Below are 16203 nucleotides of genomic sequence, written 5' to 3' on the forward strand. Positions count from 1 at the left end.
CATGAAGGAAAAACCTACTTGACCTTGTCCTCATCAACCTACCTGTTGCCGATGCATTTGTCCATTTTAGTATTGGTAGTAGTGGCCACTGTACAGTCCTTATGGAGACAAAGACCCATCTTCACATCGAACACACCATCCAAAATATTCTATGGCACTAACACCGTGCTAAATGGAATGAATTCAAAACAGGTCTCGGAGCCCAAAACTGGATATTTACGAAGCACTGTGCACCATCAGTGGCAACAAAATTGTATTTCACCTCAATTTGTAACCTTATAACACAACATCCCTCACTCTACCTGTTCTTCCTGTAACATCTTCCTGTTAGTTGTTTAACTGGGCATGAGTGCAAAAATGAGGCCAGAGGTGCAGAATGGATGATCCATCTTGGTTTCCTGCTCAGCTCCCAAGCATCAGAGGAACCAACTTTTAGCTATTATAATCCAAGTAACACCAAGAAATAGCTGACTGCAGTAAATGCAGCAAAGTCTGTGGGTCTCAACAACATCCCCGCTGTAGTGCTACAAAACTAGTTGTGCCTCTAGCCAAGCTATTCTGATACATATACAAGACTTGCATCAACCTGAGAAAGCAGTTAACTGCACAAATATATATTTTCCCCAAGAAGTAGGACAAATACAAACTGACCAATTACTCCCCCATCAGTCTACTCTCAATCATCAGCAAAGGGATGCAAGGTATTGTCGACAGCACTATCAAGCGGCATTTACTTATCAATAATCTGTTCAAACTTGCTCAGTTTGAGTTCTATCAGGACCACCCAACTCCAAGCCTCATTACAGCCTTGATGCAAACATGGACAAAAGAGCTGAATTCCAGAGATGAGGTGACAGTGACTGTCCTTGACATTAAGGCAGCATTTGACTGAGTTTGGTATTAAATAGGCCTAATAAAATTGAAATCAATGGAAATGAGGGGAAATCCTTCCACTGGTCGGTGATGATGGTTGTGGTTGTTGGAGGCCAAACACCTCAGCCCCAGAACCTCACTGCTAGAGTTCCTCAGGATAGTGTCCTAGGCCCGAATACTTTCAGCTGCTTAAGAAATGATCTTTCCTCCATCATAAGATCAGATGTGGAGATGTTCGCTAATAATTGCACTGTGTTCAGTTCCAATCGCAACTTTTCAAATTTGAAGCAGTCCTGGCCTACATGCAGCAAGACTAGGACAGCAGTCAGGCTTGGGCTGATATGTGGAAAGGAACAAATGCACCACACAACTTTCAAGTAATGACTATCACCAGCAAGAGAGAATCTAACCACCTTCCGGTGACATTCAACTACATTGACATCAACAAATCCCTCACCAGTAATATCCTTGCAGTCACTATTGGCCAGAAACTTAACTGGACCTGTCATATAAATACTGTGGCTACAAGAGGAGGTCAGAGGCTGGGAAATTTGGACGAGTACCTCACATCCTGACCAGGGCCAGGGAGAGAAATCATGGGCCCTGGTGCTTATGTTAATGGGTCCTTAATTCCACTAGCACCCCCAAGGCCGGCTTCCTACTTTAACCCTTCTCTTCAATCATGCATGATATTTTTCCATTTCAAGATTCACCAATCAATTCACCAAACAATCACAGAAAGGTCCTAGTAAAATGATAACACCCACTGTTGGCATTTGGTTACAAATAGCATCCGGTATATATGCAGCATGAGTCATTAATATTAAGAGCAGCAATGATGTTATGCAATGTTAGTTTGTGCGTGCCATATAGATGATGTGACTATTAAACAAACCAGAATAGAAATTTTACTTTACAGCATTGTGCAATGTTGTTAATTTTACAGGAAAATATACCATTAGTTATTTATAACACTGTGCAGGTAATATAACTGATTTCGGTAACTGCCTCAGCCCTCATTAACATGTTCCGCACATTGCACCACATGGGCACACTGCCAGTAAATTCATATTTTGGGGAAAGATTCAATATTTGCAACCTAGATAAACTGCACAAGACCTTTTCCATTCTGTAGGAGTAGAAGAAGACTTTCTCCTGCTGGGCACATGATATTACTCAATATAATTATTTCATACAAGGGGTGAAATTTGATTCTATTTTATCAGTAATCTCACAGGGTAGAAAGATCAAATGACCCCTGAGCAACAAAGTGGAATGATTGAACAACATAGGTCTTCACTGTCAGTGAGAAGCATTGGAGCCCTCAGGTGGCTTTATGCGACACAACCTTTAAGAGGCCAGAGGACAACAACTTATCAGTTCACAATTGTATCTGTGTTCTCTTGATCAGCAAGTCGGAAGACTCTGCTGATTGCTGCTTCTCAGTACAATATATTTTCAATATCTACTATGCAAAACAACTTTATCACAATATTTTAATACCTAAAAAAAACTGATAAAAAGCACCAAGATAAAGTGGGATAATAGGTAAGTAGACAAAAGGACAAGATTGAGTTCAATGGAATGGACTCTTGAGAATCATGTCCAGTGTAAAACAGGTTACTGATTTACTATGAGCCCATTATGCACTTCTGTTCTGGCATTTTCACCCCACAAAGCCTGCTCACAATAAACATTAATTAGCACCAAAATAAACAAAACTCCAGCCATAATTCCACCATAATCATAGAACAATTAACTGATGTTAGAAAAGTGGCTATAAATAAACCACTAAATTTACAAAACAATTCAACTCTGTAGCTAATACAATTCTGACTTCTCTGGTGTCAACCCATTGTCTTACAATTGGGTTGTACACTGTGCATTTACAACTTATCTATAGGCTCCATATGAAGTTGCATTATATTTGTGCTAAATAAATGTGCAAATCGTATTTAAAAAATTCTAATCATTGTTTGAGGTGTGAGAGAAACAGACAACGTAAGTAGAAAGGTGTAATTAATAAATAAGAAACTTCAACAGCAAAAAAAAGACTGTGACAGCAAAATTCTGAGAGAAACCATTTCTAGAAGCATATAAGTCATAGGATTGGGTTTTTATAAAGACCCTTTATGGTAAAAGCCTTTCCTGCTGTTTCTCTGGGGTTTCAATGGATTTTTTTGCCAGAGTTACAGTGGATGATCAGGACTCCTCAATCCAGGGAAATTTTAGTCCCACAGTATGACCACCTCCTGCTAGAATTTAAACAGGATGGTGCAATGTAGGTTGAACCTTGGATGGAGTAGAGATTTGTCAAACCTTTCTTTATGCAATCTCTTAGTGACAAATAGAGATTTCATTCCCAAACTTTGCAAGAGTAATAAAATGGGTCATAGTGAGTCACCACTCTGTTTTCCATCACTCCTGGTTTTTAGTTTCTTGTATTTAATTTGATGAGGCCAAAGATTCTCAAGCCTCTGGTACATCAGCACAGCATGTCATCAGGATTGTGTCTACTTTTGGGCACAATAAACATTTAGACTGCTCTTTATATGCTGGGTTAAATTCAAAAGAGAATTTTGAGAAGTGTACAGGATTTAAGTTTGTGGTACTAGACCTTAAAAGTGACCTCCACCCTCAACCCCACCTCCAATCCCCCTTGTCCACCCCCACTCCCATCCCCCAAACCTCCCCAAACCCCAAACTCCCCCAACCTCCCCACCACCCCCCTAACACTCCCAACTCCCCCCACCCCCTCAAACTTTCCTGGCCAAATTCCTCCCCCATCCACCACCCCCATCCCACCCCAAACCTCCCCCGCCCCTTCCATAGCCCATAACCTCCCCCTACCACCTAACCTACTCCCACCCCCTATCCTCCTATAACCTCCCTCCAACTCCCCAACCTCCTCCCCACCCGCCAATCTCACACACCTCGACACAGACATATAGCATCCAATTGGTTCTAAAATTACAGGGGTTTCATTTACCATTTTCCAACTGAGAGCAGTTGTTGAGCCGCTGCTTCTCAACTTCAGGCAGCTTTGTGTTTTCCTGGTGGGCTTTTCATAAAAAAAGGAACAAATTTACCATAAGATTGGAAACAGCAGCGCAGCAACTCAGTGAAACTGACCTGAAAGACCAGCTTTAAAAAAATCAGTACTCTCAGCCTGACAGTTCCAATCCTTTTTACCGGTCTTTCAGATCTGGAGCTCTGGCTGCTCAGTGTGGATGACTTGAGAGCTCCATTTAAAACACCAAATCCCGGTTCCCCCCAGCCCCTGGTGTTTGGCACCATCTGCACCCCCCACTCCCGGCCCCTGATTCTGAGTCCCCAAAGCCTGTCCACCAACGACAAGACACCAGTCACAAGTGTGATAGAATAATCTCCACTGGCCTGGATGAGTGCAGCTCCAACAACACTCAAGAAGCTCAACACCATCCAGGACAAAGCAGCCAGCCTGAGCACCACCCCATCCACCACCTTAAACATTTAGTCCCTCCACTACTGGCAGATTTTGACTCCGTGGTTCCATCTACATGGTGCACTGCAGCAAGTCGCCAATCCTTCTTTGACAACACTTTCCAAACACATGAATTTTACCACATAGAATGACAAGAGTTGCAAGCGCATGGGAACACCAGCACCTGCAAGCACCCCTCTATTATCATACAATTTCCTGACCTGGAAATATACCACTGTTCCTTCAACATTGCTAAGTCAAAATCTTGGAACTTCCTCCCTTGCAGCACTGTGGTTGTATCTTCACCACATGGCCTGCAGCAGTTCAAGTAGGCAGCTCACCACCACCTTCTCAAAGACAACTAAGGATAGGCAATAAATGCTGGCCTTTCTGGTAATACCGTCTTCCATGAACAAATGAAAAGAGTGACAATATACTGCTGACCGTAACCTATAGTGGCACAATTTCTACACCAATATGAATCATAGGACTTGCTTTTGCATTGTCATACAAGTATGAACATTTGAACATCATTTATTCACTTTCTCAATATCAATTCTATTCTATGGTCTCTGAGCTGCACTAATCACTGAGTACTATAACACCTTGGACAAATAAATGAAGGGATTTCATTTATATTTATAGCTGCAAGCTGAATAATAACTATGTACTGCTGGTATTTTAATACACCATGACCCTATCACTCTACTTTATGAACAAGTGTATTGGATTGTGAAGCAGTGTCTTACAGGCAATGTGTATTCAAAAATTTGATGGATGTAGTATACAAAATTAACTGAAGCTACAGTGTTATTTTTAAGAAATGAAGACATTGTGCACTTTGAACACTGTTAAATGATTTATTATTTTTATGGATTCATTTGAAACATCCCACTTCCCTGCATTAATACTTTGACAGATGTATTTTTTTTTTTTACCGCTCCTCAACATTACTGGGATAAGTGAGCATCATTGTATTTTGGATAGTTACCAGCAACACAAAGTCAGTCGTTCAGAGTTTATCATCATTGCTGTGTTTCGAAAATCACAGAAGACTAATGCATAACAACTCTAAATTTTCAGTATTTATCTGTAATGATATATTAAACCCTGTGTTCCTGCGATAGGTGGTATGGGGAAAGGGACTTTGTCTGTGGAAGACAGCAGGGCCAGAGTTTACAGGTGGAATGTAAGGGTGAGGAATCACTTAATGATAATGGCTCATGATAATCCTTGGAAAAATAGAACATAATCATCTGCACGTTCAGATGAGGATAGATTATAAAGTCTCTTTGGAAGGATGGGCTTAATAGTCCGGATACCATATTAAGCTTCTGCCCTTCTCTGCTCCTTCTTGCCATGGCATTCTTTATTCTTGTGGTGTTGCATTCATCCATTCTTAATTTCTTATCAAATGGTGGAGCAGGCCTGAGGGTCCAAGAGGATTACTCCTGCTCCTAATTCTTATGTTTGTATGTATATATGTTCATATGTAATTTCTATTCTCAAAGGAGGAGGGAGATGATGTTGATGATGAAGACAAGGATAAACAGAGACACAACTAGCTCCTTGATAAGGAGGATGATGATGGAGAAGGGGATGAGGTTGTAATTCAGCTTAACCACGAGTTCCTGCACAGTTGCTGACCTGTGTTAGTCGGCCACAGCCCCCTCCAGCCTATCCTCTGTGCTGTCTGCTCTTCCTTCCCATACACCAACTCAGATGCTTTGGAGAGAATTGGATTAATTTAGTTAGGATGTGGTCACCAGGGCATTCACAGAGCATAAAGGAGCAGGAAGAGTGGGAAATGGATGAAGCTCTCCACTCTTGCCTCATTTATGTTATTCAGTGCTTGCGCCCATGTTTGAACTCAGGCTATTATGAGCTTAGTGGGCCTGGCCAAACCCAAACTGAGCATTGGTGAGCATCTTATTGGTGAGTAAGGGCTACTTCAATCCACTGTTAACAACTTCCCCATCACTTGGCTGATGATTGGGTTAGGACGGTAATTGGCCAGGTTAAATTTGTCATGCTTTTTCTGGACAAGAGATATCTGGGCAAGTTTCTACATTTTCAGGTAGATGCCAGTGTCATAGCTATGCCAGGACAACTTGGAAAATTCTGCAGCACAAGTCTTAAGCACTATAGCCAGGATATTGTTAGGACCAATAGCCATTGCTGTGTCCAGTTCATTGAGCCATTTCTTGATGCTATATGGGGTGAATTGAATTGGTTGATGCCTGCCATCTATAACGGTGAGGGCCTCCTCCAGAGGATGCCAAGAAGGATCATCTGCTCAGCAAATCTGGCTGAAGATATTTGCAATCGCTACTGCCTTGTCTTTTGTACTCGTGGCCATCATCATTAAAGATAGGAATGTTTGTGGAGTCTTCTCTTCTCCTATCTTGCTTAACTGTCCACCATCATTCATGATTGGATGTGGAAGCACTGCATAGCTTTGGCTCCTTTTGGTAATGAGATCACTATAGCATGTTTTCCTTGTTCTCATTCATTGCATGCATGTATTTCTGTATTGTAGCATCGCCAAGTGCACCTCCATTGAAGTGGAGGCTGAGGGGGTACTCATGGGTGCACAGCTGAAAAGAAGAGTATTTCAGGGAAATCCTATCAATATGCAGGCTCTTGGGTCAATCTGTAAAATGTGTGGCATCTGACAGCTGTTACTCTTGGGTTCACAGCAATTGTGACAACATTAAGGAAGCTTTTTCTTTGCTGCAGTCATTGCCATACCTGAAATGGAGGTGCACTTGGCGATGCTACAATACAGAAATACATGCATGCAATGAATGGGAACAAGGAAAACATGCTATAGTGATCTCATTACCAAAAGGAGCCAAAGCTATGCAGTGCTTCCACATCCAATCATGAATGATGGTGGACAGTTAAGCAAGATAAGAGAAGAGGAGACTCCACAAACATCCCCATCTTTAATGATAGTGGCCATGAGTACAAAAGACAAGGCAGTAGCGATTGCAAACATCTTCAGCCAGACTTGCTGAGCAGATGATCCTTCTTGGCATCCTCTGGAGGAGGCCCTCACCGTTATAGATGGCAGACATCAACCAATTCAATTCACCCCATATAGCATCAAGAAATGGCTCAATGAACTGTACACAGCAATGGCTATTGGTCCTAACAATATCCTGGCTGTAGTGCTTAAGACTTGTGCTGCAGAACTTTCCAAGTTGCCCTGGCATAGCTACGACACTGGCATCTACCTGAAAATGTTGAAACTTGCCCAGATATCTCTTGTCCAGGAAAAGCATGAAAAATTTAACCTGGCCAATTACCTTCCTAACTCAATCATCAGCCAAGTGAACGGGGAAGTTGTTAACAGTGGATTGAAGCAGCCCTTACTCACCAATAAGCTGCTCACCAATGCTCAGTTTGGGTTTGACCAGGCCCACTAAACTCATAATAGCCTGAGTTCAAACATGGGCGCAAGCACTGAATAACATAAGTGAGGCAAGAGTGGAGAGCAAAGTATCTGGAATCTGAAATAATAACGGAAAATGCTGCAAAATGCTTGGTAATAAAGAGTCACTGACATGAAACAATAACTCTGTTTTCCTCTCCGCGGATGCTGCCAAGATCTGACGGGTATTCCAACACTTTTTTAAAATTTAAGATAAAAGCAACTGCCCCTGATTTCATGGCAACATCAGCGGCATGTGGCACCTAGGAACCCGAGTAAAGCCATAGTAATTGGAAAACTGGGGAAACACTCTCTAGCGACTGGAGTCATACAATTTACAAAGAAAGATGATTGTGGTCACTGGAGGCCAATCATCTCAGCCCCAGCTCCCTCAGGGCAGCACCCTAGGCCTAACTATCTACAGGGGCATTATTTAGAGACTTCTTTCATCAGAAGGTTAGAGGTAGGGCTGTTTGCTGATGATTTTAGGGCTCAACTCCATTTGTAATTTGACATGTGGCAGCACCTGTACAATATCAAGGCTTGGATCCGATAAGTGGTAAGTGATATTCGTGGCATGCAAATGCCAGGCATTAATCATCTGCACCAAGAGAGCGCACCCCATGACATTCAATGGCATTGCTGTTATTGAGTGACCCAGAATCAACATCCTGGGGGTCACCATTGACCAAATATTCACCAGACTAGCCACTTCAGTGCCATGGCTACTTAGAGCAGGTCACAGGTCAAACCGCACCCCGAACTACACGGCACAAGACAGGAGTGTGGTTGGCAGGTTTTCCACTTGCATGAATGTCTAGAGTTGCACTCAAGAAGATTGACACCATTCAGAACAAAGCAGCCTGCTTGATCAGCATTGCATCCACCAGCCTAAATATTCACCCCCTCTACCACTGGGGCACTGTGGCTCCAGACTGTGCTATTTACAGGATGCACTGCAGCAGGTCACTGAGGTATCTATGACAGCACAGCCCAAACCAATGAACCTCACTGTCAAGGACGACAAAAGCAGCAGGTCAATTGGAGTACCATCTACTCCAAGCTCTCCTCCAAGTCACACAACATCCTGACTTGAACATATATCGGCTCTCCTTCATGGTCGCATGGGTCAAAATCCTGGAACTCCATGCCTAGCAACATTGTAGGACCATTGTCATCGCACAGACTGCAGCAGTTCAAGAAGACGGCTTACTACTACTTTTTCAAAGCCAACCAGCGAGGGGCAATAAATATTGCCCTTCTCGGCCTGTCATGAAGCTATTATGTATATAATATTTTGGAAGATATTTTTCTTTTAAAATAGAGGTTTAGTCTGCAGGTGTGTCTTAATTAGATTAAGGTCAGCTAGTCTGGGTGCTTTGATATGTACTAGTTTGAGATGTAAACAGAGAGGTAGAGTGTATTTGCATTTTTGAATGGAGCATTCCAGAAGTGGGATGAAAGCTTGATGCCTTTCTAGCAGCTACCAAGCAATATATTTATATTGCTAATAAAATTTGGTACAATGAATGGGTTTTCACGTTAAAAGGTAAAATTCAAAGAGATTGGTGAGACAATGAGAATTTGAATTCAATCAGTGGTGGTAGGTATAACTTCAGCAGTTTTCGGGTGTGCAGGCAGAGGCAATGTAAGGTCAAAAGGCAGCTGCAAGCCTCCAACTGGCTCCACAGTGAAAAGAACCTCATTTTGAATTCATAAGGTGAAAATGCTTTGCCTGGTGTCTGGTTAAGTCTATGGGTTGCTGTTGCCTTAATGGAGATTAGTTTGGTAATTTGTTAAAAGTTATGATAGTAGTAATTTGTAGTCATGTGTATATATATTTTTAACCTATGTAAATTAATAAAATGTTTCAGTTAGTTTAATGTAAAACCTCAAGAACTGATGGTCTAATTCCTGAATTTAGAGTCGCATCTCAGACATAACACTTAAAATTATAGGTTATGACAGTTGTTTAAAGTTCCCTCTGAGATTTTTAAATAACTCCGCTTTACCAACTGCATCGGTCATAACATAGCCAGGCCCACATCCCAAGAGTGAATTTAAAACAAAGTGGAGCATGTGGCAACTTCAATTAAATTTGTTGCAACCCTCACCTCAGAAGCAGTTAGGAACCAGTTGATGTCTACATCTCCACAGAAAAAACAGGCTGTAGCTCTTGAGGCTATAAGGGAAAAAACGTACATAACAGCTTCAAAACCATGGCAACTGTGATGCATTGTGATGGCTCTCAGGGATTTCAGCATCTAATAATTGCCTGGAATGTCAACCGCTGGTATCTGATATCACCATCATTCAGGTTAGTAGCACATACCAGGGGTTTGGCTATACCACTCAGAGCAGAATTGTCCATGCTCTCTGGTGTCAGGCGTAAGAGGACAATATGGCGAGAAGGCCAAGAATCGGTTTCACGCTGTCATGAAACCACTTTGCGATCATCTGCTCAGCCCATCAATGGCTGGCTGCGTTTTCCACTAGTGGACGACAGGAACCTCTTTGTGATACATCTGCATATCATTAAAAGGCCAGCCTGCCGGAGTCATCCCCCCACATTGTCCATCCTCAAACCGATGTGTTTCGTAACAGCATATATAAGGCGTGCATTGGCAGGCTGCAGTTTGAGGGGGATTCAGAGGTGACTACACAGTAACATTTGAGAGCGCTCCTGTGGGTCACCTGTTGGGCTTCAAGGTTGAGGCGCGTTGGAGGCGTGGGAGCAAGGGTTGCCCTGCGGTTGAGATGACTTGGGGGTGGGGGGAAAGGCCCCCTGCAGTTGAGGTGACTTGGGGATTGGGGCAAGGGCTGAACTGTGATTGAAGATAGTGCACAAGCACGTGCGGAGTTGGGCAGAGGGAAGTGGCCATGCATTAGGGAAATCTTGTACAAAGTGACCATTCCTTTGCAGCTGAGAAAGTTCAAGCACAGCCACATTGATATGGGTGGAGTTGGGCTGCTAGCTTATCTGCCCACTCAACAATGCAGAGGCATGAAAGTGCCACCATGTGCTCCAGAGCTTTTCACCCCTTCGGCACAGACTGCAAACTAATGAGCATTTTAGTGGACTGCAAAACAGTTGGACGACTGGGTACATTGTACAATCTCCTTGCTAAAGCTGGCCTGGGGCAGTCACTGGTGGAGGTGCTCACAGCCCCTTGCAATATCATCCACCATGGTTCAAGCTAACAGTGCAGACTTGCAGTGCGGGTTAGGAGAATGCCTGCGCCTGAGCTGAGAGCACAGCATGCAGTCCAGTGGGCAAAGCTGCCGCCAATCAGTCAGATGGAGAGGGGTGGAGGTGGGTGGGGTTTCGGGCAGCCATGCAGTGCACTAAACTCTGAACATCCAAGTGGTGGCTAGCAGTCTCCGCGATGCACTAAGGGGACTTCAGATTTAACCAAGAGAGGTTCTTAGAACATCCAAGCGAACCCAAGCATCTCTCTCTTTCACCCTGCAGGAGGGGAACATCAGGAGCATGGAGCCTGGTGACCTAGCTGTATGCCTTGTGGCATGCAAAGTGGAGACGATGGAGAAGAGAGAGACTGAAGTGCCTGGCTGCGCAGAGGGAGGAGCAGCGCCCTCAGGAAGAAGGGGTGGCTGGGGCTCCATGCTGCTGATGAGCCACAGTGAGCCGTTGTTTGTCGGTGCCTAGCTAGACCCAGGGTCTATAGATGCTGCCTTTCATTCCTGCAGATGACCGAGAACCAGTGTTGTTGAAGACTGTGCACATCTAGGTAACTGGTCAGTCACGTTCTGCCAGCTACTGCAGGATTTGGTGCCACAGGAACATGGAGGACATCCACTGCCGGTGGCCATGAAAGTGACCGCGACATTCAATTTTTACGCCAGTAGCTCCTTTCAGGGTTCCACAGGTGGCCTCTGTGGGATATCACAAGCCTCTACCCACAAATGTATCCATGAGTTCACTGATGCCATCTTTGCGAGGACACACAACTTTGTGCATTTCGCCCGGGACCAGGACAGCCAGGATGCCCAGATTTCGGGTTTCCCACAGGTGCAGGGTGCGATCGACTGCATTCATGTGGCGCTCAGATCTCCATTGCAACAAGGGGTCAACTATATCAACCACAAGGGCTTCCATTTGCTGAATGTGCAGCTGATGTTTGACCACCACAAAAGCATCCTGCAGATGTGCGCGCGATTTTCAGGGAGTGTCTACAACACCTATATTCTCAGTCAGTCACAGATCCCTGATGTCTTCCAGGATCCACAGAGGCTGCAGGGATGGCTTCTCGGGAACAAGGGCTACCCGCAGAGGACGTGGCTGATGACACCCGTGCGGCAGCCTCAGACTGCAGCAGAGCGATGGTATAATGAGGTTCCGGTGCCTGGAACGGTCTGGTGGAGCCCTGTAATACCTTCCACAGAGGGTGTCACGCATCGTTGTAACCTGCTGTTGCCCTTTACAACCTGGTGCTGCAATGGGGAGATGAGCTAGCCGAGGAGGAGATGCAGGAGCTGGAGATCTCCTCCAACGAGGAGGATGTCGATGGTGATGAGAGTGAGGAGGGCCTCGAAGGTGACGATAATGACAATGAGGTCCTCGCACTGGCCAGGCCAGGCAGGCATGCTTGGGAGACCCTCATAGCTGCCAGATTATTGGAGGATGATGACGACATGCAGTGAGGTGTCCCCATAGATCCTCACATCGCATCTGTGAATGTCTGACTCCTGTCTGGCTGAGGGCAGCTTGCTTGAGCTCTGTGATCAGGATCACAGCATCACTGGTCACAGATGCTAACAAGATGGGGGCTAGCCCCGCTTTAAAGGTGCTGAGAACACACAGAGAGAATGACGGAGCTCAGTGAAGCCTGCCCACGGCATTCTGACAGCAATGATAAGCACCATCGAGATGTAGGCATCAGTAATGTGTTCAGAGAGTTTGAGGCCGAACCATCACTTTGGTCTGAAGGCTGCACAGAGCACAGGGAAGAGGCCCTGGACTGAGACACCTGCCTTTATCCTATGCAGAAAAGTTTCACATCTGAGTAACTCGAACACTGCTCATCAGAACAAGGAGCCATAGGAAAGGAGACATTCTTGGTAGTTTATTAGCAATAGTAAACTTTATGCGCAAGTGATTAACACCTGTGCACACGCTGTGCAACTACATCTTCTTAACCTTCCTAACCCTGCCACGACATGTTGGTGCTCCCCGGACATTCACAGCAGAGGTGGAGGCAGCCTGCTAACTGTTACGTTCTGTTGACTATAATGACCTTGTTGGGTGTCTTCTGGAGGGCTGAGGACCTGGAGGGCCCCGGCCTGCTTTCAGGGCCCTGCTGTGTGGCAGTTGCACCCTCCTCGGCCTGTGAAGCTGGAGCTGCTAAGGTCACAGGAAGTTGAGATTCAGATGGGCTGGACACTTCCAGACTCACCTGGATGGATGGCCCCGGGGGATACACCTGCTGATCCTCTGTCCTATGGGTGCCCGAGGCCCCAGGCTGACTCCTTGAGGAGAAGGGGAAGCTGGAGTGAGATCGAGCTGCCCAGCACCCCTCTCGCATCGACACTGTTGGAGGCCAACTATGGCATCAGCAATGGAGTCAGCCCCCGCAGCAGTGCAGGATCGACATCCTGGACCAAGGTCTCCATGGCGGCTGCCATCCTACCAGTGTTGACCTTAGTGTGTTGGCATGCTGGCACTATCATCTCAGCCTGAAGGCAGAAGGACTCCTCCATCGTGTCTTGCAATCTGAGGAATGCAGTGGACATCCCTTCCTGATGTTCCCGAGCTTGCCTTTGCAGCTCCAGCAACTGTGACCTGATTGAATCCAGAGGCTCGTCATCTGACTTGGACTCAGCAAATTTCTGGCCTCTAGCAGTCCCCTGAGTGCCGGATACCTGGGAAGTCCCTTCCGCCGCCTGCTGTGGATTAGAAAGTGTGATGTGCTCACCAGATTAGGAACATAGGAACATCTCAAGGCTACTCTAAAGCTTGGTCCCACCAAGGTGTGTGTCTCTGCACTGGTGGAGGGTGTGGGTGAGAGCTGTGATGGGTCTTCAGGGAGGGTTTCCGTGGATGCCTCTTGTGAGCTTCTCTTGGGGCTTGATTGGAGGCTCTAGCTTGTGGACTCTGTTGTCTGTTTCCCAGATGTGCCTGCGAAAGCAAGGAGAGATAAAATTAGTGCATGGCCTGTGAAACAGGACACATCACTCACAGAATGGTTGTCTGATGGATGTTGCACTGCTGGATACTCACTTGGTAGAGCACCACCAACCTCACCGTCAGCACAGGAATGGTCCAGATCCACACCAGCCAGCTGGATGGCTCTGTTTCCAAACTCTGTGAGAACCTTGATTTCAGGCATTCCTCCACCAGTCTGCGACCTGCCCCTCTTGTTGTGTGCCAGCTTGTCCTGCATGAATACAGATGGAGAGAGTGTACCAGGATACCTGCCAGGCCAGATGATAAGTATGCCTGGCATGTGTGGGTGGTGAGTGGTCCCATGAATGGGATGAGGGCAATGACGGTGTGTGTGAGAGAGTCAATGGTGACGTCCCTTGAACTGGCAGTGAGTGAGGGCCCTGTGGATGTGTGATGGGTTTGTGAGTGTGTGAGTTGAGAGTGATGAAAAGAGTGACTTACCCTGGTGGAAAGGGAGAGATCATTCATCCTCTTCAGGCAGTGGGTGGCTGTCCTTTGTGCAGGGTGTTGGCACACCCACCGCTGCCACCAGCTCCCAAGCCAGATTAGTGATGTTGCTGCCTAACATCACTAGCCAGAGCAGTGGTAGATGGCATCATGGCAACTTCCGCTGTGTCCAAAAGGCGCTCAAGGGACTACTCACTGAACCTGGAGGCTGCAGTCTTTTTGTTTTTCGGGGCCATGTCTTCCGTGCAGCAGTCCTTGTCTGGAAGCGCTGAGAGGTGTGTGCATGGCTGCACTTTAAATATGATGCCCGGTGTGATGAAGCGGTGAGATAGTTGCGTGGCGGGTGAATGAGAGCCCGCCCACCATCGAAACGGTGTGTTTCTCAGGAATGCATAGTTAATGCGGTGGGTTTGAGAGAATACGGCGTGAAAATCTGCCATTGCGGACAGCAGGTAAAACATTGTCTTACCCGCCCACTACATCACTTGGTGGAAATCAGGGACAATTCCATCCTCAGAGTCCATGGAATGAAGAAGAGTCATTCATGAACAAAGTCTAGCCAGCACTTGGTCTCGCTGGGAAAAACTGCAATGAAAGGACAGCTCTTGTACAACACAAGTAATGTTCTGCCCCTCAGGTCGCACCTAAGAGAAGCACTAGAAATGATAGAAAGGTAGGAGTGAAGCATAGTGTTAGGAGTAGGTTGACTACTATTCCCCTGGGCTTTAATGTGATGAATAGAAATTGCTCTGATGAGCTGGGATTTTTCAGGACCTGGTGGGAATGGGAAGGCGGAACTGGAAGTGGGTGCCAAAGGCTCTGCTCTGACTCGCATTCACATTGCAATCTCATGCCAGCCAGCTAATTAATGGTTGACAGCAGCCAAACCCTGATGCGAATGGTCTTTGCCTTATGGATCCTCCTTGCAACCATCCTGAGAATACAAAGGCTTGCAAGATTCCCAGAGCCATCAACCACCCCCCCATCCAGCAACAACCCTCACACCGCCACACTATCCAGGAACCATTGATGACCCCCCCCAGCATCCAGCAACCATCAACAACCCAGCATCTATTGACTCCCCCAGACCTGCATCCATCAACCACCTTCCCCACCAACCCCCCAACCGCCACAGCATCCAGGAATCATCAACCCACCTACCCCCCTCCCAGCATAGAACTAATGAACCTATCATGGACAGCCCAGCCTGAAAGGTGCTGTATTGGTTGTTGTTGTTGTTCTTCTTCCTTTTTTCCTCCTCCTCTTCTTCTTCCTCCTCATCTTCTTACTCCTCCTCTTCTCCCTCCTCTTCTTCCTCCTCCTCTTCCTCCTCCTCCTCCTTCTCCTCCTCCTCTTCCTCCTCCTTCTCTTCCACCTCATCTTCTTCCTCCTCCCCTTCCTTTTCCACTATCTCCTCAGTTGCTGGCCATAGACCTGGTGGCAAAGTCAATGCCATCATGATAGCGAGATGGTGCAGGATGTAGCAGACCACAACAAATTGTGAGATGTGCTCTGCAAAGCACCACAGGGCTGCCCCAGAGTGACCCAGGCAGCTAAAGCATTGCTTAGTTACCCCAATAATTTGCTCAATGACATTTTGTGAGGCAGCATGGCTCTCATTACTTGTACGCTCGCTCGAGTGCACGGTTTGCACACTAGAATCATAACCCAGGTGGTCAGCAGATAGCCATTGTCATCCAGCAGTCACCCTCTGAATCCTCATGGCAGTTCAAATGTTGATGGTACAGTGGCCTGACCCAGAATAATTGCATCATGACTGCTGCTAGCGTAGTGAGCACT

Source organism: Cetorhinus maximus, chromosome 4, assembly GCF_964194155.1.
Source record: "Cetorhinus maximus chromosome 4, sCetMax3.hap1.1, whole genome shotgun sequence".
Classification (NCBI taxonomy): Eukaryota; Metazoa; Chordata; class Chondrichthyes; order Lamniformes; family Cetorhinidae; genus Cetorhinus; species Cetorhinus maximus.